The sequence below is a fragment of the Physeter macrocephalus genome, chromosome 11 (assembly GCF_002837175.3).
Source record: "Physeter macrocephalus isolate SW-GA chromosome 11, ASM283717v5, whole genome shotgun sequence".
Classification (NCBI taxonomy): Eukaryota; Metazoa; Chordata; class Mammalia; order Artiodactyla; family Physeteridae; genus Physeter; species Physeter macrocephalus.
In genome coordinates, this window is record NC_041224.1 from 115,051,356 (window position 1) to 115,075,806 (window position 24,451).

At 35.8% G+C, this 24,451-nt stretch overlaps 1 protein-coding gene and 1 pseudogene across 12 annotated transcripts in view; one reads left to right on the forward strand and one right to left on the reverse strand.

The window, feature by feature from the left end:
• NUBPL (NUBP iron-sulfur cluster assembly factor, mitochondrial) overlaps window positions 1-24,451 on the forward strand; it is a 402,628-nt gene that overhangs the window by 148,107 nt on the left and 230,070 nt on the right. The window lies entirely within an intron of this gene.
• LOC102974432 (cell division cycle-associated protein 3-like) lies at window positions 19,477-20,269 on the reverse strand (annotated as a pseudogene).

Genomic DNA, 24,451 nt, shown 5'->3' on the forward strand with positions numbered 1-24,451 from the left:
AGTAAAAATAACTATAACTACAATAATTAGTTAAGGGTTACACATTTAAAAAGATGTAAAATGTGACATCAAGAAACATGAAACATGGGGTGGGGGGGTCAAAATGTAGGGTGTTAGAATGGCTTCAAATTTAACTTTTTATCAATTTTTATATACATATAAAACTTTTATGTCAACTTTTATCTATATATGCCTCATGGTAACCACAAAGCAAATACTTATAATAGATACACAAAAGATAATGAGAAAGGAACCTAAGCAAAACACCATACAGAGTCATCAAACCACAGGGGAAGAAAGCAAGAGAAGAAGGAAGGAACAGAGAGGAACTACAAAACATCCAGAAAACAATTGACAAAATGGCAATAAGCATATAACTATTAATAATTACTTTAAATGCAAATGGACTAAATTCTCCAATCAAAAGGCATAGAGTGGCTGAATGAATATAAAAACAAGATCCATATATTTGTTGCCTGCAAAAGACTCACATACAGCCTAAAAGTGAAGGGATGGAAAAAGATGTTTCATGCAAATGGAAATGAAAAGAAAGCTGGGGTAGTTATATCAGACAAAATAGACTTTAAAACAAAGACTTTAATAAAAGGCAGAGATGGGTATTACATAATAATAAAGGGGTCAATCCAGCAAGAAGATATAACATTTGTAAATATTTATGCACCCAACATAGGAGCCCCTAAATATGTAAAGCAAATATTAGCACCTAAAGGGAGAAATTGACTGTAGTATAATAATAGTAGGGGACTTCAGTACCTCACCTACATCAGTGCATGGATCATCCAGACGGAAAATCAGTAAGGAACTAGCCTTAAGTGACACTTTACACTTGATAGACTTAATATATACCCAGAACATTCCATCCAAAAACAGCAGAATACATTCTTCTCAAGTGTATATGGAACATTCTCCAGGATGGATCATATGTTAGGCCACAAATCAAGTCTCAGTAAATTTCAGAAGACTGAAATCATATCAAGCATTGTTTCTGATCACAATGGTATGAAACTAGAAATTAATTACAGGAAGAAAACTGAAAAACCACAAATATGTGGAGATTAAACAACATGATAATGAACAACCAATGGGGTCAATAAAGAAATCAAGGGAGAAATCAAAAATGCCTTCGGCTAATTGAAAATGGAAATCCAACATACCCAAACCTATGGGATGCAGCAAAAACAATTCTAAGAGGGAAGTCTATATTGATAAATGCCTACCTCAAGAAAAAGAAAAATCTTAAATAAACAGTCTAATTTACACCTAAAGGAGATAGAAAAGAGCAACATATGAAACCCAAAGTTAGTAGAAGGAAGGAAATAATAAAGATCAGAGTGGAAATAAATGAAATAGAGACTAAAAGGACAATAGGAAGGATCGATGAAACTAAGAGCTTGTTCTTTGAAAAGATAAACAAAACTGGTAAACCTTTAGTGAAACTCACTAAGAAAAACAGAGAGGGGGGTCAAGTAAATAAAATCAGAAATGAAAGAGGGGAACTTACAGCTGACACCAAAGAAATACAAAGCATCATAAGGGACTACTATGAACTACTATTTGTGTCAACGAATTGGACAACCTAGAAGAAATGGATGAATTCCTAGAAACATACAATCTTCAAAGACTGAATCATGAAGAAATAAAAAACATGAATAGACCAATTACTAGTAAGGAGATTGAATCAGTAATCCAAAAACTCCCAACAAACAAAGCCCAGTAGCAGACAGCTTCACTGGTAAATTCTAGCGAACATTCAAAGAAGATTTAATACCTGTCCTTTCAAACTCTTCCAAAAAATTGAGGAGAAATTGTTTCCAAACTCATTTTATTAGGCCAGCAGCACCCTGATACCAAAACCAGACAAGAACACCACATAAAAAGAAAATTATAGGCCAATGTCCCTATGAGCATAGATGCAAAAATCCTTAACAAAACGTTTACAAACCAAATTCGACAATACATTCAAAGGATCATACACCAAGAACAAGTGGGATATATTCCAGGGGTGCCAGGATGGTTCAATTAATGTGATACACAACATTAACAAAATAAAAGATGAAAATTATATGATCATCTCAATAGATGCAGAAAAAATTTTTGACAAAATCCAACATCCATTTATGATAAAAAAAAACTCTCACCAAAGTGGGTATATATCAACATAATAAAGGCCATATACGACAAGCCCACAGCTAACGTCATACTCAGTGGAGAAAGCTAAAAGCTTTTTCTTTAAGATGAGGAACAATACAAGAACATTCACTCTCTCCAATTTAATTCAACATAGTACTGGAAATCCTAGCCAGAGCAATTAGGCAGGAAAAAGGCATTCAGTTCAGAAAGGAAGAGGTAAAATTGTCTTTATTATATAGAAAACCCTAAAGACACCACCAAAAAAATCGTTAGAACTAATAAACACATTCATTAAAGTTGCAGGATACAAAATGTCCAAAAATCTGTTGTGTTTTTATACACTAACAATAAACTATTAGAGAAATTAAGAAAACAATCCCATTTACAGTTGCATTAAAAAAATACTGAGGAATACATTTAACCAAGGAGGTTACACTGTACACTGAAAAGTATTTTTTGACAAAAGAAATTGAAGAAGACACAAATAAATAGAAATTGTGTTCATGGATTGCAAGAATTAATATTGTTAAAATGTCTGTCCTACCAAAGGCAGTCTATAGATCAATGCGATCAATCCCTATCAAAATTCCAGTGGCATTTTTCACAGAAATAAAACAAACAGTCCTAAAACTTGTATGGAACCACAAAGATGCTGAATAGCCAAAGCAATCTTGAGAAAGAACAAAGCTGGTGGCATCATTTTCCCTGATTTAAAACTATATTACAAAACTACAGTAATTAGAACAGTATGGTATTGGCATTAAAACAGGTACATAGATCAATGGAATAAAATAGAGAGGTCAGAAATAAACCCAAGCATATGTGTCAGTTAATTTACACCAAAGGAGACAAGAATATACAAAGGGAAAAGGACAGTCTCTTTAGTAAATGATGTTGGCAGAACTGGACAGCCACATGCAAAAGGATGAAACCATATACAAAAATTAACTCAAAATGGATTGAAGACTTGAATGTAAGACCTGAAACCATAAAAATCCAAGGAGAAAACATTGGTGATAAGCTCCTTGACTCCTTGGCAGTGTTTTTTTTTTTTTGGATCTGACTCCCAAGGCAAGGGCAACAAAAGCAAAAATAAACAAATGGGACTAAATCCAACTAAAAAGTTTTTGTCACAATGAAGGAAACCATGAGCAAAATGAAAAGGCAACTTACTGAATTTGTAAATCATTTATCTCATAAGGGGTTAATATCCAAAATATATAACGAATTCATACCACTCAATAACAAAAAGGCAAACAGTCCAACTTACAAATGGCCAGAAGATCTGAATAGACATTTTTCCAAAGAAGAGATACAGATGGCCAACAGCTACATGAAAATATACTCAACATCATTAATCACTAGGGAAGTGCAAATCAAAACCACAGTGAACTAGCACCTCACACCTGTCAGAATGGCTGTTATAAAAAAGACAAGAAATAACAAGTGTTGGCGAGTATGTGGAGAAAAGGGAACTCTTGTGCTATGTTCTTGGAGATGTAAGGTGGTGCAGTCACCATGGAAAACAGTATGAAGATTCCTTTAAAAATTCAAAATAGAACTATGATACAATTTAGCAATTCCACTTTTGGGTATTTATCTGAAGAAAATGAAAACACAAATTTGAAATGATATATGCACCCTGATGTTCATGGCAGCATTATTTACAATAACCAAGATATGTGAACAACCTAAGTGTCCCTCAGTGGATAAGTGGATAAAGAAGATATGGTATGGGCTTCCCTGGTGGCGCAGTGGTTGAGAGTCCGCCTGCCGATGCAGGGGACACGGGTTTGTGCCCCGGTCTGGGAAGATCCCACATGCCACGGAGCGGCTGGGCCCGTGAGCCATGGCCGCTGAGCCTGCGCATCCGGAGCCTGTGCTCCGCAATGGGTGAGGCCATAGCAGTGAGAGGCCCGCGTACCGCAAAAAAAAAAAAAAGATGTGGTATATTTGCACAATGGAGTACTACTCAGCCATAAAAAAAACAATGAAATCTTGCCATATATGACAACATGGGTGGACCTTGAGGATATTATGCTGAGTGAAATAAGAGTCAGAGAAAGACAAATACCATATGATTTCACTTACATGTGGAATCTACAAAAACAAAACAAAGGAACAAACAAAACAAAACAAAAGTACTCATAGTTACAGAGAACAGACTGGTGGTTATCAGAGCAGAAAAGTGTTGGGTGGTGTGCGAAATGGGTGAAGGGGATCAAGAGGTACAACCTTCCAACTGTAAAATACGTAAGTCATGTGGATGTAGTTTACAGCATGGGAACTATAGTTACTAATATTATATTGCAAATTTGAAAGTAAGAAAATAAATCTTAAAAGTTCTCATCATAAGAGAAAACATTTTTTGTAACTTTGTATGGTGGCAGATGGTAAATTAACTTATTGTGGTTATCATTTTGCAATGCAAACAAATGAATCATTATGTTGTACACCTGAAACTAATATAATGTTGTATGTTAATTATACTTCACTTCAAAAATTCATTGAATTGTACATGTAAAATGGATGAATTTCATGGTATGTAAATTATACCTCAATAAAGTTATTTGCAGAAAAAAAATAAAGATACCATGATCAAGAACCAGCAGGTACAACAGACTATAAAAAGACTTATAAAATTATATTCCAAATTCTAAAAATAATGAGGACTGAGAATTAAATTTTATCAGTTCCTTCTTTTGGCATTTGTGGTAATGATTTTTAAACATTTTTTCTTTATTCACTTAATTTAATGAACTGTATTAATAGGTCTTTTGGGGTTCAAGAAATTTTACATTTCTGGGATCATATTCCTTGAATGCACTGCTATATTAAGTACACTAGTTTTAAAATGTAGGATTACACTAGTTTTCTTTTTTTGTGTGTGTATTAATCTCCACATTGGAAGAACTCTTCCTCGAAACTCTCTGGACCAAATGCTTTTTGGGTTATGAATTGGTCTTTGACTATTTTCCATTTTCTTGTGTTATTTATTCATTCATGTTTTCTACTTCTTGTGTCATTTTTGTTAATTTATAGTTCTTACAAAATGATCCATTTCATCTAGTTTGAAAATTTTATTGGTATGATGTACTTAGTAATCTCTTATAATATCAAATCTCTTTTCTTATTCTTAGTGAGACTTGTCAAAATGTTGTCTTATTGGTCTTTTTTGAGAAAAAAAAGCTTTTGGTTTTGTTGATTGAGTTTATTGGTTATTTTTCTTTGTTTTAATAAGGCATAACTTAGATATAATAAGATACAAGGATGATAAGTGGACATTTTGGTGAGGTTTTGATTTTGGGTACACCCATGTATTCAATCTAATATGCAAAACAAGATAAAGAGCATTTCCATTACAACAGGAATTTCCCTTGTGCCCCTTTTCAATCAGTGGTTGCCATAGGCAACCACTTTATGAATTTTTGAAATCATAGAATAGTTTTGCCTTTATTCAACATAAAGTTTTTGAGATTTATCAGTGTTGCGTGTTAGTAATTTGTTCTTTTTTTTTTTTTTGGGCTGAATAGTATTTAATCATATGAATATGCCACAATTTATTTACTCTATGTTGAGGGACAGTTGGTTTGTCTCTCTTTTTGTTTTTGTTTTTTTGGGGTTTTTTTTGACTATTATGAATAAAGTTGCTGTGATGAACATATAAAACATATATTTTTGTGTGTGTTAATGCCTAGGAATGGAATTGCTGAGTTAAAGATTAGATGTACATTTAACTTTATAAGAAACTACCAAAGAGTTCTCCAAAGTGATTTATGCTCCCGCCAGCAGTGTATGAGAATACCATTTGCCCTGTATTCTTGCCAACATTTGGTGCTGTCATTCTTTTTGATTTTAGCCATGCTGTTAAGAGTGTGGTGGTATCTTACTGTGTTTTAAGTTTGCATTTCTCTGATGACCTAAAAATGTGAGCACCTTTCCCTATGGTTATTAGCTATCAGAATATCTTCTTTTGTGAAGAGTCTATTCAGTCTTTTGCTCATTTTTAAATGATTGTTTTTTTGTTGATTTGTAAGAATTTTTAATATTCTGGATATCAGTCATATATTTATTATATAATTTGATGTAATTTCATCTATCTGCCTACTTACCTACCTATTGAGAGCTAGCAAGATAGAGAGTGTATGTGTGCATGCAAGAATGCGAGATGGGAAAGGTAAAGAGAAAGAGAGAAAAATATTTTCTCAGGCTTGCCAGTCATTTCTAAATGGTGACTTTGAAAGACAGATTGTTTTTTTAATTTTGGTTCTGGCTTTTATGTTTAGGCCTGTGCTTCATCTCAAATTAATTTTTGTGTATGGTGTGAGAAAGAAGTTCAACTTTTTTTTTTTTCTGTACATTTGTCCAGTTTTCTAGCACTAAATGTAAGAAGACACTTTGGTTCATTTAATTGACTTGAAGCCTTGGTTGAAAGAAAAATACATGTATATGTATATGTAGGTATGTATGTATGTATAGATAGAGAGGTAGATAGATAGATAGGTAGATAGATATTTGTGAGTGTGAGTGTAGGGGAGTCTGTTTTTGGATTCTGTATTCTGTTATCTGCCTCACACCAATACTACATAGTCTTGATAGCTGTGGGGTAAGGCTTCTGGATTTGTTTTCTTTTTAAAGGATTGTTTTGGGAATTTTAGATTGTGTGTATTTCCATAGACATTTTAGAATTAGCCTGTCAGTTTCTTCAAAATGTTTGCTGGAATTTTGCTAGGGATTATGTGGAATTGATAGCTCAATTTGGAGAGAATTCCCATCTTAGCAATATTGAGTCTTCTGATCCATGGACCTTATATATCTTCCCATTTATTTAGATCTTTTGAAATTTCTTGTAATAGTATTTTGGAGTGTAATAAACTTGCACATCTTTGTTAGGCTTATTTCTAGATATCTTTTTGTTTTGTTTTTAATTTCATTTTGAATTGTGTATTGCTAGTATATGGAAATATAATTGAGGTTGTTTTTAAAGATTTTTTTTATGTGGACCACTTTTAAAGTCTTTATTAAATTTGTCATAATGTTGCTTCCACTTTATGTTTTGGTTTTTTGGCCATGAGTCATGTGGGATCTGCTCCCCGACCAGAGATCGAACCTGCACCCTCTGCATTGGAAGGTGAGGTCTTAACCACTGGACTGCCAGGGAAGTCCCAACTGAGTTTTTTATATTGACCTTGTATCTTGCTCACTTCCTAAGATCATTTATTATAGCAATTTTTGTAGATTCCATTGGGTTTTCTGCGTATGTAATCATGTCGTCTAGGAATAAAGAAGCTTTCAGTTTTAATATTTATGCCTTTTATTTCTTGCCTTACTACACTGACTAGCTTTTTCAGTAGTACAGTGTAGAAGTGGAGAGAATGGATTTCTGCATCTTGTTCCTGACTTTTTTTGAAAAGCATTTAATATTTTCATCATTAAGTAAATGCATTAAGTAAGTAAGCTGTAGTTTTTTTATGGATACCATCTCTTAGCTTCAGATCGTTCTGTTTCTACTTTGCTGAGAATTGTTACTATGAATGGGTATTGAATTGTGTCTAATGCTTTTTCTGTATATGTTGAGATGATCATACAGTTTTTCTCTTTTATTCTCCTAATGTGATAAATTACATTAGTTTTTATAAATTAGATCTACCATGTATTCATGAGATTAAATCCCTCTGTCATGATGTTTTATTATTTTTATATTTTGATGGATTTTTTTTTCTAATAGTTTGAGTTTTTTTTTAAATCTGTGTTCACGAGGGATGTTGGTCTGTAATTTTCTTCCCTTATAAAATCTCTGTAGTGATTTATTTTCAAAGTTGTCTTCAGCATTTTGGTTTTGTATAGCATAAATGTCTTCATTTTTAAATTACTTTCCTCTTCTAGTTTCTCAAGGTTTATTATTATTTTCTAATTTTTTAGTTGAATCTTCTTTTGAATCATAAATATACTTGTCTATAAATGTTCCTGTGAGTATTACTTTGGCTACCTCATTTTAAATAGATGTTCTGTATTATTTATAATCAAAGATATCACAGATAAGATTCCAGTAAGTGGTTCTGTACATACTCAGGCTTCTGCTAACTACCCCGCTTCTATGAATGCTATATAGTCTCTGTGGATCTGGCCTTTGACCTCCAGATTATAGCTAAAAAGATAAATCAGGGATGTTCTGATGACTTAAAATTTTATAGTTCCTGTCATGGCAGCTCTAGGTCAAAGTTTTCGACTTAACTTTTGACATTTTTAGACTGGATAATCCTTTGTTGGGAGGGGAAAAGGGGCTGTCCTGTGCACTGGAAGATGTTTAGGAGCATATCTGGCTTTTATCCACTAGGTGCCCATAGCAGCCCCACCTGTGACAATTTAAATTTCTCTAGACATTGCCAATGTCCTGGGTTGAGGATGATGTCAAAATTGTACCTGGTTGAGAAACACTGCTCTAGGCCAATATCTTTGTGTCATCTTTGTTATTTCTGTAGATCTAGTAAGTTTCCACACAAAATGGATATATATTAAGTTGTTTTTTTTCAACTGATAGCAAACCAGGAAGAATGTGGCAAAGGCAGCTATTAGCTGCTTCAAGCAATAGGAAAATTATGGATTAGATGCTATCATTCCTACCTTGTTTGGTTTCACAAGTGATATCTGGACCAGGGACTAAAGACATTTGAATGTATGGTTCAAATAGCAGAAGAGTCCAGGGGAACAGTATCTCTCTCTTCTGTGTCTGTTGCTTAGATGTCTCCCACTAATCTTATAACTGAGAAGCAGAACTGCTTTTCTGGTTTTAAAAATCAAGGTAGATATACATTCATAATCTTGGACAGTCAGAAAGGCACAGTGTTTGTTTATATTTCACTTGTGTGATAAATATCTGAAGCATGCTTCACAAACTGCTACAGTGACACATAAAACATACGCTTAATAAAGGTAACTCCTTACAATAGCTATATACTCCAGAGTGAGTATATATAACTCAGTCTTCCCAACTTTTCCCCATTGTTAGAAATTCAGTGTTTTTGTTTCCCCCTTGATTATAAATATTTGTATGAAAGAATATCTTCTGTGTATTGCAGGGTTTATATTACAAAGCCAAATTACTTCCCAAGGGTCTGGGCAGCCATTTGTGATATTACTTTTCACTCCAGATTTTTCTTGACTTTTTTTTGCCTTTTTTCCACCACCGTAACTTTAAAAATATTTTTTAAACTATTTACTTGACAAGAAAGTACTTAAGGTGCACTAATCTTAATATATTATACACGCCTGCATAATTGCTACCCAGATCAAGATCTAGAACATTTTTAATATCCAGGAGGTTCCCTCTTGTTCCTTCCCACTCAGTGCTCACTCTCTGAGGTAACCAGTATATGATTGATTGATTGATATTTATTTATACATGTGTATTTTTCAGCTTTTTTGAGGTATAATTGATGGATAGAACTATCTATATTTAAAGTGTACAATGTAATGATGTGGCATATGGATGCTTTGAAATATTTACCACAGTCAGGTTAATTAACGCATTCATAATCTCACATACCCATGAGTTTTTTGGTGTATGTGATGAGAATGCTTAAGATCTACTCTAGACATGACTTCTTTAAGTATTTATAAGTTTTGCTTATCCTTAAATTTCATGTAATAGAATCTTTTATGTCTTACGTTTTTCTCTCAACATAATGCTGTGAGATCCATCCATGTTTTCACTGAATCCTGGATATTTCTTTCTTTATTTTCAACTGTATTGAGACATATTGATAAATAATATTAAAATATATTTCAGCCGTATAACATGATGATTTGAAAGGATTCCCACCATTGAGTTGATTAGCACATTCACCACCTCAAATATTTCCTTTTTTTTTTTTTTTTTTTTACTTTTAAAATTTGTTGGTGTGAACACTTAAGTTCTACTCTCTTAGCAAATTCTATTACCAATGCTAGTCACCATGTTATACATTAGCTACTCAGACCTTATTCATCTTATGACTGAAAATGTGTACCTTTTTACCACCCTCTCCCTATTTCTTCTACTGCCTCAACCCCTGGCAGCCACCATTCTACTCTGTTTGTGAGTTCAACTTCCTTTTTAGATTCCACATATAAGTGGTACCATGCAGTATTTGTCTGTCTCTGTCTGGATTATTTCACTTAGAGCATAATGCCCTCCATGTTCATCCATGTTGTTGCAAATGGCAGGGTTTCCTTCTCTTTTAAGGCTGAATGATATTCCATTGTATATATGTACCATATCTTCATCCATCTAAGGCACTTAGGTAGTTTTTGTACCTTGGATGTTGTGAGTAGTCCTGCAGTGAATATGGGAGTACAGATATATGAGCTAGTGATTTTGTTTCCTTTAGATATATACCTAGAGGTGGGATTTCTGGATCATATGGTAGTTCTATTTTTAATTTTTTGAGGAACATCCATACTGTTTTCCCATAATGGCTGTACCAATTTATATTCCCACCAATAGTATGCAAGTTTTCCCTTTTCTCCACGTCCTTGCCACCATTTATCTCTTATCTCTTTGATAATAGCCATTCTAACAGATGTGAGGTGATATCTCATTGTAGTTTTGATTTGCATTTCCCTGATGATTAGTGATGTTGAGCACCTACACATATACCTGTTGGCCTTTAGTATGTCTTCTTTGGAAGAGTGTCTATTCAAGTACTTTGCCTATTTTTTAATTGGGTTATTGTTTTTTTGTTATTGAATTATATGAATTCCTTACATATTTTGGATATTAACCTCTTATTGGGTATGTGGCTTGCAAATACTTTTTCCCATTCCATAGGTTGCCTTTTCATTTTGTTGATGGTTTCCTTTGCTAAGCAGAAGCTTTTTAGTTTGATGTAATCCCACTTGTTTATTTTTCCTTTTGTTTCCTTCACTTTTTGTGTCAAATCCAAAAAATCATTGCTAAGACTGATGTCCAGGACCTTGCCCCGTTTTCTTCTAGGAGTTTTACAGTTTCAGGTCTACTTTCCATTCTTTCATCCAGTTTGAGTTGATTTTTGTGTATGGTGTAAATAGAGGTCCAGTTTTATTCTTTTGCATGTGGCTGTCCAGTTTTCCCAGTACCATTTATTGAAGAGACTATCCTTTCCCCATTGTACATTCTTGGCTCCTTTGTTGAAAAGTAATTGACATATATACCTGGGTTTATTTCTGAGCTCTCTATTTTGTTCTGTTGATCTATGTATCTGTTTTAATGCTGATATCATACTCTTTTGATTACTATAGCTTTGTAATGTAGTTTGAAATCAGGAAGAGTGATGCCTCTACTTTGTTCCTTCTCAAGATTGCTTTGTCTATTTGGGGTCTTTTGTGGTTCCATATGAGTTTTAGGATTATTTGTTTTATTTCTGTGAAAAATGCCATTGGAATTTTGATAGGGATTACATTGATCTGTAGATTGCTTTTGGTAGGATAGACATTTTAACAATATTAATTCTTCCAACTCAAACACAGAATATCTTTCTGTTTATTTGTATCTCCTTCAATTTCTTTTATCAAAATTCTGTAGTTTTCAATGTACAGATCTTTCGCCTCCTTGGTTAAATTTATTCCTAAGTATTTTATTGTTTTTGAAAGAAAACATCTTTGAGGAATTGGGAGAGATTTTTTTGTGTGAGAGTCCATATAGAAAAATGGATGAAGTTTCCCTGAAAATAGAAACTGTTGTTTGTGTGTCACATTACCTAACAAATGAAAGAACCCAAACTTCTCAAATGCCTCAGTGATACTGTTCCTCAGGGTGTGCAGAACATCAAGAGTTATGGCAGAAAATTCTTAGTTTCCCCCACCCACTTCAACACTTGCCTACATATCTGCAGTAGTTCTCAATTCCTTATTCCTTTCCGTATTCCAAACTCTATTTTTGTGTATTTTCATAATTTCATTTTTTCCTGATTTCTCCAAGATCTTCTTGGGTTGATAACTTCACTGCTATGACTTTAAGAAAGGGAAAAGGTATGAGAAAGAAAAGCAAGAAGGGTCATTGTCTTAAGTGTAATAAGACTACATTCTTTAAATGAGAATTGCTATCCAGAATGCCTCTCTTCCTCAAATCCAATTTGCACATATTTTACTGATTACAGTAATGTCTCTGTGTCATCAAGAAATTGTTACTTTAAAGTACAATTGATACAATTTAAGGTCTCTGGAAATTCTAAGCTATTCTGAAAATATATTGAATAAAGTAAAAACAGAAGATATTAATACCTTTCTAAAAGGAGACTTGGAGAGTGAAATTTTCAGTGATTCTCTAGAGTGGCCTGTGTCTTCAGTAATTAGTTGGTGGATGTTTTATATGGCTCTTGTCGGCAAGTAAGTTGAAATACTCCTTACTACAGGTCATGGTGATATTCTTTATCAGGAAGCTGCTTTGTTTCAATTTTGAATTTACTGTACAATTTAAGATTTTAAATATTTCTGGTGAGTGAATATCCTGTTTTATTGATGGAAATATCTGGTTTGCTTGGAAAGCATACACCTCATGGTGGTACTACATTGTTGTCCTGGTACTAATCAACCTAAAACAGGAGAAAGTTTCCCCCAAGGTCAGATAATCCTTGAAATTCTAGATCTGCATCTCTCTACTCATTTAAGTAATTAGGGTGACATTCTAACCAACTCCTAGAAACTGTGTTACACTAATTCTTATAATTGAGGGTAGGACTGAGAAGAGTATTTTTGAGAAGAAGTCAAAGAAATAGCAATCAGAAAGGTTAAGGGAATGAAAATATGTGCCTTGCTTATTTTCAGGCTAGGCCATAACTCTGTTTCTCACCTTACTCAGAATAAGGATAATATATAACATTAGAAGGTTGATGAAGAAACAAACTATCAGTTATTTACATTGGGGAAGGCTTAGCAACTAGATAAGGAGAATGAGAAAGAAGTTACATAGGGAACATTTTATCAAGAGGGAGTCAGTGGGAATGAAGTAGGTATGGGGAAAAAAATGTGATCTTTTAGATGGAGAAGGTATATTAGTAAAGGAATTTAAGGCTAAGTAAGAGTCAGTCAGCCTAATGTCACATAAATATAAAGGACCTATTTTGTATTAGATAATGTTAATAGATATATTATCTGAGATTTGTACATTCCGTGTTTAAACAACCAGCTTAGAAATCTTCTGACTATGCATTTTTGAATAATTGGCATTCAGAATACAATTTGTCATCTATAAAGATGTTGATGGAACTGATTTGCATTACAATATTCATGATGATTCTGAGTAAGAAAAATATACAGAAGCATAAAGCACTTAATTATGTTTCTTTAAAAATAAATGTCAAGAAAAACATTTAAAAGTAAGATAAAATGTAATAGTACTTAAGGGATAATTATATCTCAGAATTCAAAATATTTTATAACTGTGCATGGGATAATAGAATTATTTTATATATTTTAACGTATATATTATGTTGAATTTTAAAAAATTATTTATTATGAATGGCTTTTAAGCTTTTCTAAATGAACTCACACTCCTTTCTTTCAACAGTTCCCTCTAGGTCCAGGGTATCTCTATCTCCGATATAATTCTGAGGTATTTTATCTGCATTGATAATTTTTGGAATTATATTTGTGCTTATCTATTTTCTCACTTTATAGTTTGTTTTTTAGCAGGAAGAATTGTGTCTTTTACTTCTTCTGAGTAGTTCAGTAGAGTCCAATTAACAGGGACATTGTTGAGGCTGGGAAATGTAACCCAGAGCTGTCATTTGCATATTATAAAGAAGGACATTCTATTCTGGAACCTAGTTCCTATTAAATTAAATAAGCTATGTTTACACATAAAAATAGTTATTAGACCTAATGGAAATCAGTAGCATTTGTAAACTATTATCCATAAGTATAATATATATATATGAATGACTCATTACAAAAAGAGTGATTTGTCATTTTTATCTAACCAGTTAATCAGATATTTTGTAGATGTGTATTATCAAAATGGAATAACATTCTAAAATTTTTGTGTAGAAATGATTTGTGACAAATCTGATTTTCCTTTCCTATATGAAAATTTAGGTAATATATCTTTAGAAGTCTTGTCATTTAGGACAGGGGTCCCCAGCCCCTGAGCCATGGACCAGTAGCAGTCTGTGGCCTGTTAGGAACCAGGCTGCACAACAGGAGGTGAGTGGCAGGTGAGCGAGCAAAGCTTCATCTGTATTTATAGCCGCTCCCCATAACTCACACTACTGCCTGAGCTCCACCACCTGTCAGATCACCAGTGGCATTAGATTCTCTTAGGTGTGCAAACCCTACTGTGAACTGCACATGAGAGGGATCTAGGTTGTGTGTTCCTTATGAGAATCTGATGCCTGATAATCTGAAGTGGAGCTGAGGCGGTGATGCTAGTGCTGGGGAGTGGCTGCAAATACAGATTATCACTAGCAGAGAGGTTTGACTGCACAGAGACCATAATAAATCAGTTGCTTGCAGACTCATATCAAAACCCCATCAGTGAGTGGCAAGTGAAAACAAGCTCAGAGCTCCCACTGATTCTGCATTATGGTGAGTTGTATAATTATTTCGTTATATATTACAATATAATAATAATAATAGAAATAAAGTACACAATAAATGTAACACACTTGAGTCATCCCAAAACTATCCCCCACGGCTGGCCCATGGAAAAATTGTCTTCCACGAAACCAGTCCCTAATGCCAAAAAGGTTGGGGACCGCTGATTTAGGAGGTAATTTTGATTATTTTTGTTGATATTGGTGATATGTTGAGGTTAGGCTCTTTTCTTTCCCTTCTCTCTTAAACCTTCCATATCTCCTTCTTACTTTGTAGAGAGAGGCAAGGGAAACCGACAGGACAATTTGAATTATTAGTACTCATGTAGAAACAGGAGAGTGGAAAATTAGCTTTTAAAAAGTGAAACCATCCCTCAAGATTAATTTGTTAATACTAGTTAACTGACTCATGTTTTTTTTTTTTGGCGGTACAAGGGCCTCTCACTGTTGCGGCCTCTCCCGTTGCGGAGCGCAGGCTCCGGACGCGCAGGCCCAGTGGCCATGGCTCACGGGCCCAGCCGCTCCGCGGCACATGGGATCCTCCGGGACCGGGGCACGAACCCGCGTCCCCTGCATCGGCAGGCGGACCCCCAACCACTGCGCCACCAGGGAAGCCCCTGACTCATGTTTTTAAGCTCTGTTTCTCCATTTTCCTGTATCCTGTTTGTATATCCCTTATATTTGTGGTGATCCAGTAGATGATATGAGATTGATAATAAATCTGGGTTAAAATAATATTTAATACTATTCTTTAAAATTTTTAACCCAGCTTATTCTTTGTTAATATATATGGAGAGATATAATGAGAAAATGAATTATCTAAGAAAAAAGTAGGAATTTATCTTATCTGGTGTTAATTTTATTTCAGCAAAAATATTATTTATAGAAAAATATCATATAACAGTATTTTATTTCTACTTTCTGAAAATTTTAGTTATCCTCAGTCAGGGCAAAGAACAAAAAAAACAGTAATAAGGATTGGATAAATATTGATTTAATTTCATCCATATCATTACCCAGATGATTTTGTTTCCTAAATCTGCTTCTCTCTTAGGGTTTCCCATAACAAAGTTGTTCAGGTCAAAAGTCTAGGACTCATTCTTGATTTCTTTCTTTCCCTTACCCTATATATACAACCTATCAGCAAGTCCTCTAGATTTTACATCCCAAATAGATCTTAAATTTGTCTACTTCTCTGATCTTCTCCACCAACCTAGTACAATCCATCATCGTTTATTTAGAATAGTGCAAGAGCCTCCTAGGTGGTGTCTCTGCTTTCAACTCTTTTTTATATATCACTCTGTTCTTCAAACGATATTCAGAATGATCTTTAAAAACTTTCCTGCTTAAAACCATCCATATGCTAGGCAACCATCTTATTATTTGGAAAACTTGGAAATAATCAAGTATTTATTTTATTTTTCCTGTGCTGTTAACCATATAGTTGCTAAAGGAATTTTTTTTACAGAAATATTCCAGCTGATAAAGAAGGAATGATAGAATTATAGTATCATTTTACAACTCTTTTTTTGTGGTATGCGGGCCTCCCTCTGTTGTGGCCTCTCCCGTCGCGGAGCACAGGCTCCGGACGCGCAGGCTCAGCGGCCATGGCTCACGGGCCCAGCCGCTCCGCGGCATGTGGGATCCTCCCAGACTGGGGCGCGAACCCGGGTCCCCTGCATCGGCAGGTGGACGCGCAACCACTGCGCCACCAGGGAAGCTCCATTTTACAGCTCTTAATGAAGTATTATAATAGATCTAAGTCAGTAATTATACTGGTTGCTTATCTATCTATCTGTCTATATATATATGGAGAGTGAACGCTGTATGTGATCTCCCTCCTAATTAGAGCATATAACATAAACTATTAAGTAGTTTTGCTCAAAATTGTAACCTGAATCTGATTAAACCTCCAGATCTCACTACCAGCTTATAAGAAATGTACGAGTAAGAGAAACATGTTAAGTGACACTGTGGGAGTGCAGTCAGGAAATCCAGAATGTGGACAATCTTATAGGACTCAGTTTTTTTCAACAAATAGATTGCAAGAGAAAAAAAAAGTAAAGGAGAAATGATCTATAGATTAAAAAGGTCAAGAAACTGATTAATTGCAATATCTGGACCTTATTTGTATTCTGATTTGAACCAATAAGGTTTTTAAAAAAATGATACACAGGGAAATTTGAACACTGGCTAGATAGTTGATGATTGTAGTAAATTATTACTGAAAATAATGTGTAATGATGGTAATATTGATAGTGGTCACATTTACAAGAGTCCTTATCTTTTAGAGATACATACTAACTTGTGTATAGAAGAAATGATATGATGCCTGAGGGATAGATGGGGAATGATTAAAGGTACAGATTAATTAAGACCAGTGATGAATTAATAATTGTTTTTCTTTTTATGGCCACACTGTGCAGCTTGCGAGATCTTAGTGCCCCGATCTGGGATTGAACCTGCGCCCCCTGTAGTGGAAGCGCGGAGTCCTAACCACTGGACTGCCAGGGAATTCCCCATGAATTAATAATTATTGAAACTGGATGATAAAGATATCAGAGTCCATTTTGCATTTTTCACATATGTCTTAACTTCCTATAATTAAATTTAAAACAAAACAAAAAGCCATTGTGCCTAGACTGTAATCCAAACTATTTATCTTAGCAGGTTCTACCTGATTTGTCCTCTACTTACCTCATCTCAACCATGCTCATCCTTGCTCAGAGTACACTTATTTCTTCCTTTTCTGCAGATACCACAAGTTCATTTCCATTTTAGGGCCCTTGAAATTGCTGTTCTCTCTATCTGCAACCCTCTTTCCCTGGATCTTTAGTGGCTGACCCCTCTTGACATTCAGGTCTCATTTAATTTTAATTTTTTTCAGGTCTCATTTTAATGTCACCCTAGAAGAACTGGCTGTGACAATCATCTCATCTTGTTTCATTTTCGTCAGAACACTTATCACGATTTGACATTTTCTTTTATATTTATTTATTTATTTATTGACAGTTTCCACCATTAGAGTGTAAGCTACATGACGGTGGTGGTAAGATCTTGACTCTTGTTCACTTTTAAATTCCCAGCACTTCAGTCAAATACCTAGCAAATATGGCTGGTACTTAATAAATGTTTTTGAATGAATCAATTAAATGTTTGTGAAGCTATTGAATTATAAGAACATTATTAATCTTTTACATTTAGATTATCATCAGTATATACTATTGTTGCCTAATGAAAATTTTTAATATTCAGCTGGCATTTTCATTATTAATGTTTTCAAAGGCTCACGTGTGGGAGAATTAGCTCAGTAGTAAAGCTTCAGAAAGATTATTAAAAATTTACAAAATGTCACATTTTCTCTTAGCATTTATTTTAAAATATTTGTATTTTGTGTAATTAATGTCACATCTTGTCTAAAAGCTGTTTTTCATATCTGGATAAGTAGAGGTTAAGTTTTTTGTTTTTAGTTTGTTTTATTTATTTACTTTTGGCTGTGTTGGGTCTTTGTTGCTGTGCATGGGCTTTCTGTGGTTGTGGCGAGTAGGGGCTACTCTTCGTTCCGGTGCACGGGCTTCTCATTGGGGTGGCTTCTCTCGTTGTGGAGCATGGGCTCTAGGCGTGCGGGCTTCAGTAGTTGTGGCTCACGGGCTCTAGAGCACAGGCTCAGTAGTTGTGGCGCACTGGCTTAGTTGCTCTGCAGCATGTGGGATCTTCCTGGACCAGGGCTCGAACCCGTGTTCCCTGCATTGGCTGGCGGATTCTTAACCACTGTGCCACCAGGGAAGCCCCAGAGGTTAAGTTTTGTGGTATGTGTTTATGTATGATATGAAAATTTGGCAAACATTTCTTGGCTCATGTGAATAATAATGAGACATATAATTATATCTTTCATCAAGAAGGAAGTGAGAAATACTTTATAGATAAATGCATAGAGAAAATCAGACTGTAAAATTAGGAGAACTTCTCTTTTTAAAAAAACAGAACATAATATATTTTGTTATGAACAATCAAACATATATATATGTACATATATATGTAAGTGGTGTCATTTAAAATTAGGGAAGTTGTTCATAATGGTTATTGAATAAAATGATATGTTTCACTGGTGAAATAATTATCATCCTAATATTTATTATTGGAGATACATATGTGATGCAAAGACTGGTGGATTCCTTCCTCCTTGTGTCCTTGGGATGCTTTCCGTCCACAGCACAGTTTGGCCTCCAGAGTTGAGCTCATAGCCAGGGTGGTTCCTCTCATCATTCTCCATGTATGGCAAATAGGAGTCTTAGATCATGGCCTTTCCACCAGAAACATGCCACTAGGTGCTTCTCTTGTTCATTGTCTCATATTAAGTGCTACAGATCTGGAAACTTCTTCAGATTTGACTCTGCCAAGACATATTTTATTCTAAGTGGGTTTGTTTGTTTGTTCTTTTGCATATTTTTCTATTTATTTCTCTATTCAGTCAAGTTTATTGTGGTTTGTCATGCGGAAAGCACTAGCTTTGAGATTGTAGGGAGTACGATAGAGATGAACATAGCTTAATATATTTATTTCAGGGATGTTGCCTTAGCTAGTTTCACTTTTGGAACTTCTCTTTTGGAATTGTCTTTAGAATGAGTTTTTAAGTTACCTATGTGCTCACACATTTATAGTCCTTAGTTTTGGGGGGAGTCAGAGAAAACCAGCCTTTCCTCAGTCTACCTGTGAAAGAAGGGGTGAGAAGACACAGAATATCACTAGGCTCTGGGGCCACACAGGGCCTAGTTCTCTACCAAGGAAATTGCTGATTTCCCTTGTCATGGTCCTGGCCTTGCTCCCAAGCTTGTCCTCCAGTTTTAGAAGTCATTCGGTTCCCAGAATGCCCCCTTCCTTTGGATTCCTAGCATTTTCACTCAGGGGAGAAGGCTCCTTACCCTATTGTAGTGTCAGGGTCTCAGGGGAGTTGTCATCCTGCAGGATGGTGAGCAGAGATCTCCCTAGTACCTTGCCATTTGGTTTCTGTCTATTGTGCTTAGAACCTGAAGATCAGGGAGTCTCAGGGTCTCTCAAGGGCTTGCCTGAGCCCTGGCTGGCCATAACAGTTTCTGTGAGCTGTCCTGTTTCCTCCTTGGAAAACGCCTGCTTGGAGGGAAGCTCAAGATGGTGTCTGGCTCCAAGATGGTGTCTGGTCCTCAAGGGATTACTGTTGCCCATGGGCAATTCCAATTCAGATGAAGGTGCCTCTGGAGGCAGAGCAGGCTCTGGGGGAGGATTCAGTTTGGGGGTTTCAGTCTCAAATAGCTCACTGAGCTGTTTTGCCAGTGGGTTTGGGGGGGTCTCTGCTGCTGGAGTTCATAGGTGTCCATGCAGTGCCAGGGTAGGAGAGCAGGTGTCTGAGTCCTGGGACTGATCAAGACCCTTCCACTACTTCTCTGTAGGTCAGTTGGAGTGTGGGGTCTGCACTTGAACAGGAGTGCGCAGGATACCCGCACTAAGTGAATGGTGATCTGCCTATAGAGCCAAATGCATGCTGTGCAGTGGAGGCCGTGTGGAGTAGGAGGGATGCTCTTGGCTGAACCCATCTCAGCTAGAAGGAATAGGGTGGGTTAGGGCCCAGCCCAGGCTAGGAAGATGCTGGGCCCCAATTCCACTTTTGGGTGCACAGCAACTCCTCCAGTTTGTTGACTAATGATTTGTTTAGCCATTCTCCCTTTAAAGGACATTGTAGTTTGAGCCACTTTTTCTTTATTTAAAAAAATTATTGCATTGAGCTTCTTTGTAAATGAGATAGCACTGTTTTCGGATATATAATTTCTGTGTTTGTTTAAGATTCACAAAAATCCAAAGATTCACAAATTAATTTGATATTTTCTTAGGTGCCTTTACATTGTACTAAAGAACCTCTTTCTTCCTTCCTTTTTTCTTCTCCCCTTTCTTTCTCTCTCTTCTTTTATCTCTCTCTCTCTTTCTTTCTTTTTTTTTTTTTTTTTTTTGTGGTGCGCAGGCCTCTCACTGTTGTGGCCTCTCCCGTTGCGGAGCACAGGCTCCGGACGCGCAGGCTCAGCGGCCGTGGCTCACAGGCCCAGCCGCTCTGCGGCATGTGGGATCTTCCCGGACCAGGGCACGAACCCGTGTCCGCTGCATCGGCAGGCGGACTCTCAACCACCTCTGCGGCATGTGGGATCTCCCCGGACCAGGGCACGAACCCGTGTCCGCTGCATCGGCAGGCGGACTCTCAACCACTGCGCCATCAGGGAAGACCCTCTCTCTTTCTTTCTTGGAATGTTTAAGTTCTACTCTCTTAGCAGATTTCAACTATGCAATACAGTGTTATCAACTATGATCATATGTTTTACTATAGATCCTCAGACCTTATTCATCTTACAGCTAAAAGTTTGTACCCATTTAACAACCTCTCCTATTTCCCCCACATCCCAGCCCCTGGCAACCACTTTTCTACTCTGTTCCTATGAATCTGACTTTAAAAAAAAGCCACATATGAGTGATACCATGCAGTATTTGTCTTTCTCCACATAGCTTATTTCACTTAGCTTAATGTCCTTAAGGTCCATCCATGTTGTCATAAATGGTAGGATTTTCTTCTTTCTCATGGCCAAATAATATTCCGGGGTGTGTGTGTGTGTGTGTGTGTGTGTGTGTGTGTGTGTGTGTGTGTGTGTGTGTGTATGTGTGTGTGTGGTGTGTGTGTGTGTGTGTGTGTGTGTATCACATCTTCTTTATCCATTTTTCCATTGACAGACACTTAGGTTGTTTCAGAATCTTGGCTATTATGAATAATGCTGCAATAAACATGGGAGTGCAGATATTCTCTTGAATATCCTGTTTTCATTTTCTTTGGAAATATGCCCAGAAGTGGGATTACTGGATCATATGGTAGTTCAATTTTTAATTTCTTGAGGAACATCCATGCTGTGTTCCATAGTGGGCTTACCAGTTTACACTCCCACTAACAGTGCAGAAAGTTCTCTTTCTGCACACCCTCACCAACACTTGTTATCTCATTGTATTTTTAATGACAGCCATTCTAACAGGTGTGAAGTTGGTATCTCATTGTGGTTTTGTTTTGCATTTCTCCGATGACTAGACTAGTGAGTGATATTGAGCACCTTTTCATGTACCTGTTGGCCATTTATGTGTCTTCTTTGGAAAAATGTCTCTTTGGCTCCTCTGCTCCTTTTAAAATCAGATTGTTTGATTTTTTGCTGTTGAGTTGTATGAATTCGTTATATATTTTGAATAGTAACCCCTTATCAGATATGTGATTAGCAAATATTTTCTCCCAATCAGTAGGTTGCATTTTCATTTTGTTAATTGCTTCCTTTGCTATGCAGTAGCTTTTTAGTTTTTGCGGTCCTGCTTGTTTATTTTTGCTTTTGTTTCCTTTGCTTTTGGTGTTAAATCCAGAAAGTCATTGCCAAGACCAGTGTCAAGGAGCTTACCCCCATTTTCTTCTAAGAGTTCTACTTTTAGGTCTCTTTCAACTTTTTAATCCAGTTTGAGTTGATTTTTGTGTATGGTATAAGATAGGGATCCAGGTTCATTCTTTTGTATGTGGCTGTCCAGTTTTCCCAACACCTTTTATTGAAGAGACTATCCTTTCCCTGATGTATATTCTTGGGGAAATAGTTTCTTAAAATTTTAACAGAAACATATCAGAAAATTTATTTAGTCATGCTGTAATTACCCAAAATGAAATTGAATTGTTGCCCCAGTTAGTTTTTGGGGAAAAGGACAGAAGTCCTATGTTTTCAAAATACAGAGTTGAGGGTATCTTGTAAAAATCTTTTCTAACTATATCGGAGCATAACATGTTATGCATAGGCCTTTAGGTAAAGATAATACTGCTGAATCATCTGTATCTCAGGAAGTTTCTTACTTAACTAAACTCTTAATGGTTTTTAAAGATGTGACAGAACCTACGAAATTGAGTATATATGTTAAAAAAAATTTAGAATGAGTAAGTAGTTCTTGAAAGAGCTAGACGCCTTACTTGTAGCTTCATGGGTGGTTGGTTTTTCCTTCAGTTTGATGGCCATCAGTAGGCAAGTCTACTTCTCCTATGGTGACGATGCCTATAGCACCTCCTAGTGTGAAATCCAGGGCCAACAAACATCCAATAACTATCAGTATTGATTTTAGGTGCTTCATGTTTCTGTGAATGGCTACATCAGATGACAAATTTCAGTGATTTCAGTTGTTATAAAAAGCAGAGAACAAAATTGGGAGTATTGATGAAAATTTCATGTGTAGAACTTTGTTGCCAAAATTATTTGGCAGTTTAAATGCATCCAGATCCAATTTTTGAGAGATGTGTTGATACTGCGTATAGGAACCTCCCTGGCCCACACTGCTAATGGGGGAGGAGTAGCCCTCCATGAAGGTGAGAATACCCGTCAGGCTTTTATTTTTACAACACAACATTTTTACATTTGAGCATCAAATTTCAAAACACATGACTTTTTGATTCCTAGATATTTGCTGCTGAATTTATGTTATAATGTTTGGCCAAATATCTAGCACAAGCCTAAAGTGATTGCTGATTGAAAGAGCCTAGCTGAGGAATGCTAACCGGTCATTCTCAAGTTGTCTTCATAGATCACTTGTATAGGTCATCTTTGCAAAACCATGAAAATGTTATGTTCTGAGATTTCATCAAGAATCTATGTAAGAAATGTCTATGTCTCTTCTTCTTTTGGAGGATGTTGGAAGAGGAATGGGACAGTGGGGATGGGGTAACTGTTACGGAAAGGCGGTACATTATATGGAAAGAATGTGGGCTGTGGTGGTGGGAGGATGTGGAAGGTCTCTTTTGATTGTCTAAGTTTTTCAACAAAATGAGACATTTATTGGGTATATACGTACCTGGGTACTATACTTGGCCTGAAGATATAAAAGTGAACAAGACTACTATTTAAGGAGGACAGCAGTTTGGCTCTATTATTAGTACACATTTCTTCCAGTTTTTTGGTTTGTGCTCAAGTTTTAGTCTTAGTTTGCTCACTGTTGGTCTTTATTCCCCCCATTTTTATTTTTTCATTGATTGATTGGGGAATTGAGAGAGAGGGGAGAGATACCAACGGATTGATTCAGGCCATAAAATCGACTTACATTTTATGTTGGGTATCCACATATATTTCTTTACTCTGACTTATTGTCCTATATGTTAATATTTCAGAATTATTGAGACTATACCTGATTCAAGGAGTTAATTTCTTACATCCAGATAGTCTTGCTTTCTGATGCCGAAGTAGTTTGGTCAGAACTTCAACCTTTAGTTTTATTTGTTCATTCATAACTAGTTTGCTGTTTTAAATACAAGAATCAAACCTCATACTATATGCCTATTTTGATGCAATTTTGCAAAAGTATGTACTCATATTAAATAAAATTATTTCTTCAACTGGAAGAGAAAAAAATTCTCATGTTAAATGTGACTTGAAATTCATAATCTGATTAACAAGAGTCTAGTTGATAACAAAGATTTTTAAAGGGACAGCCATTATATTTAAGTTAAAAATGACTTATCTGGACATCAGTATGAAACTAAGAGAAAATATGTTCCAAAATAGCATGTATGTATCATTATTATCTTATCTGAGAAACCATAGCTTACTAACTAGAGTTAGTTTCTGTATACAACACAGGTTTGTATTGAGCCTCACCATGATACAGTTAGTTTTCTTGTAGTTCATGGCATTGCTTACTTCCTACTCTGGCCTGCATTCTGTGATTATGCATGTGCC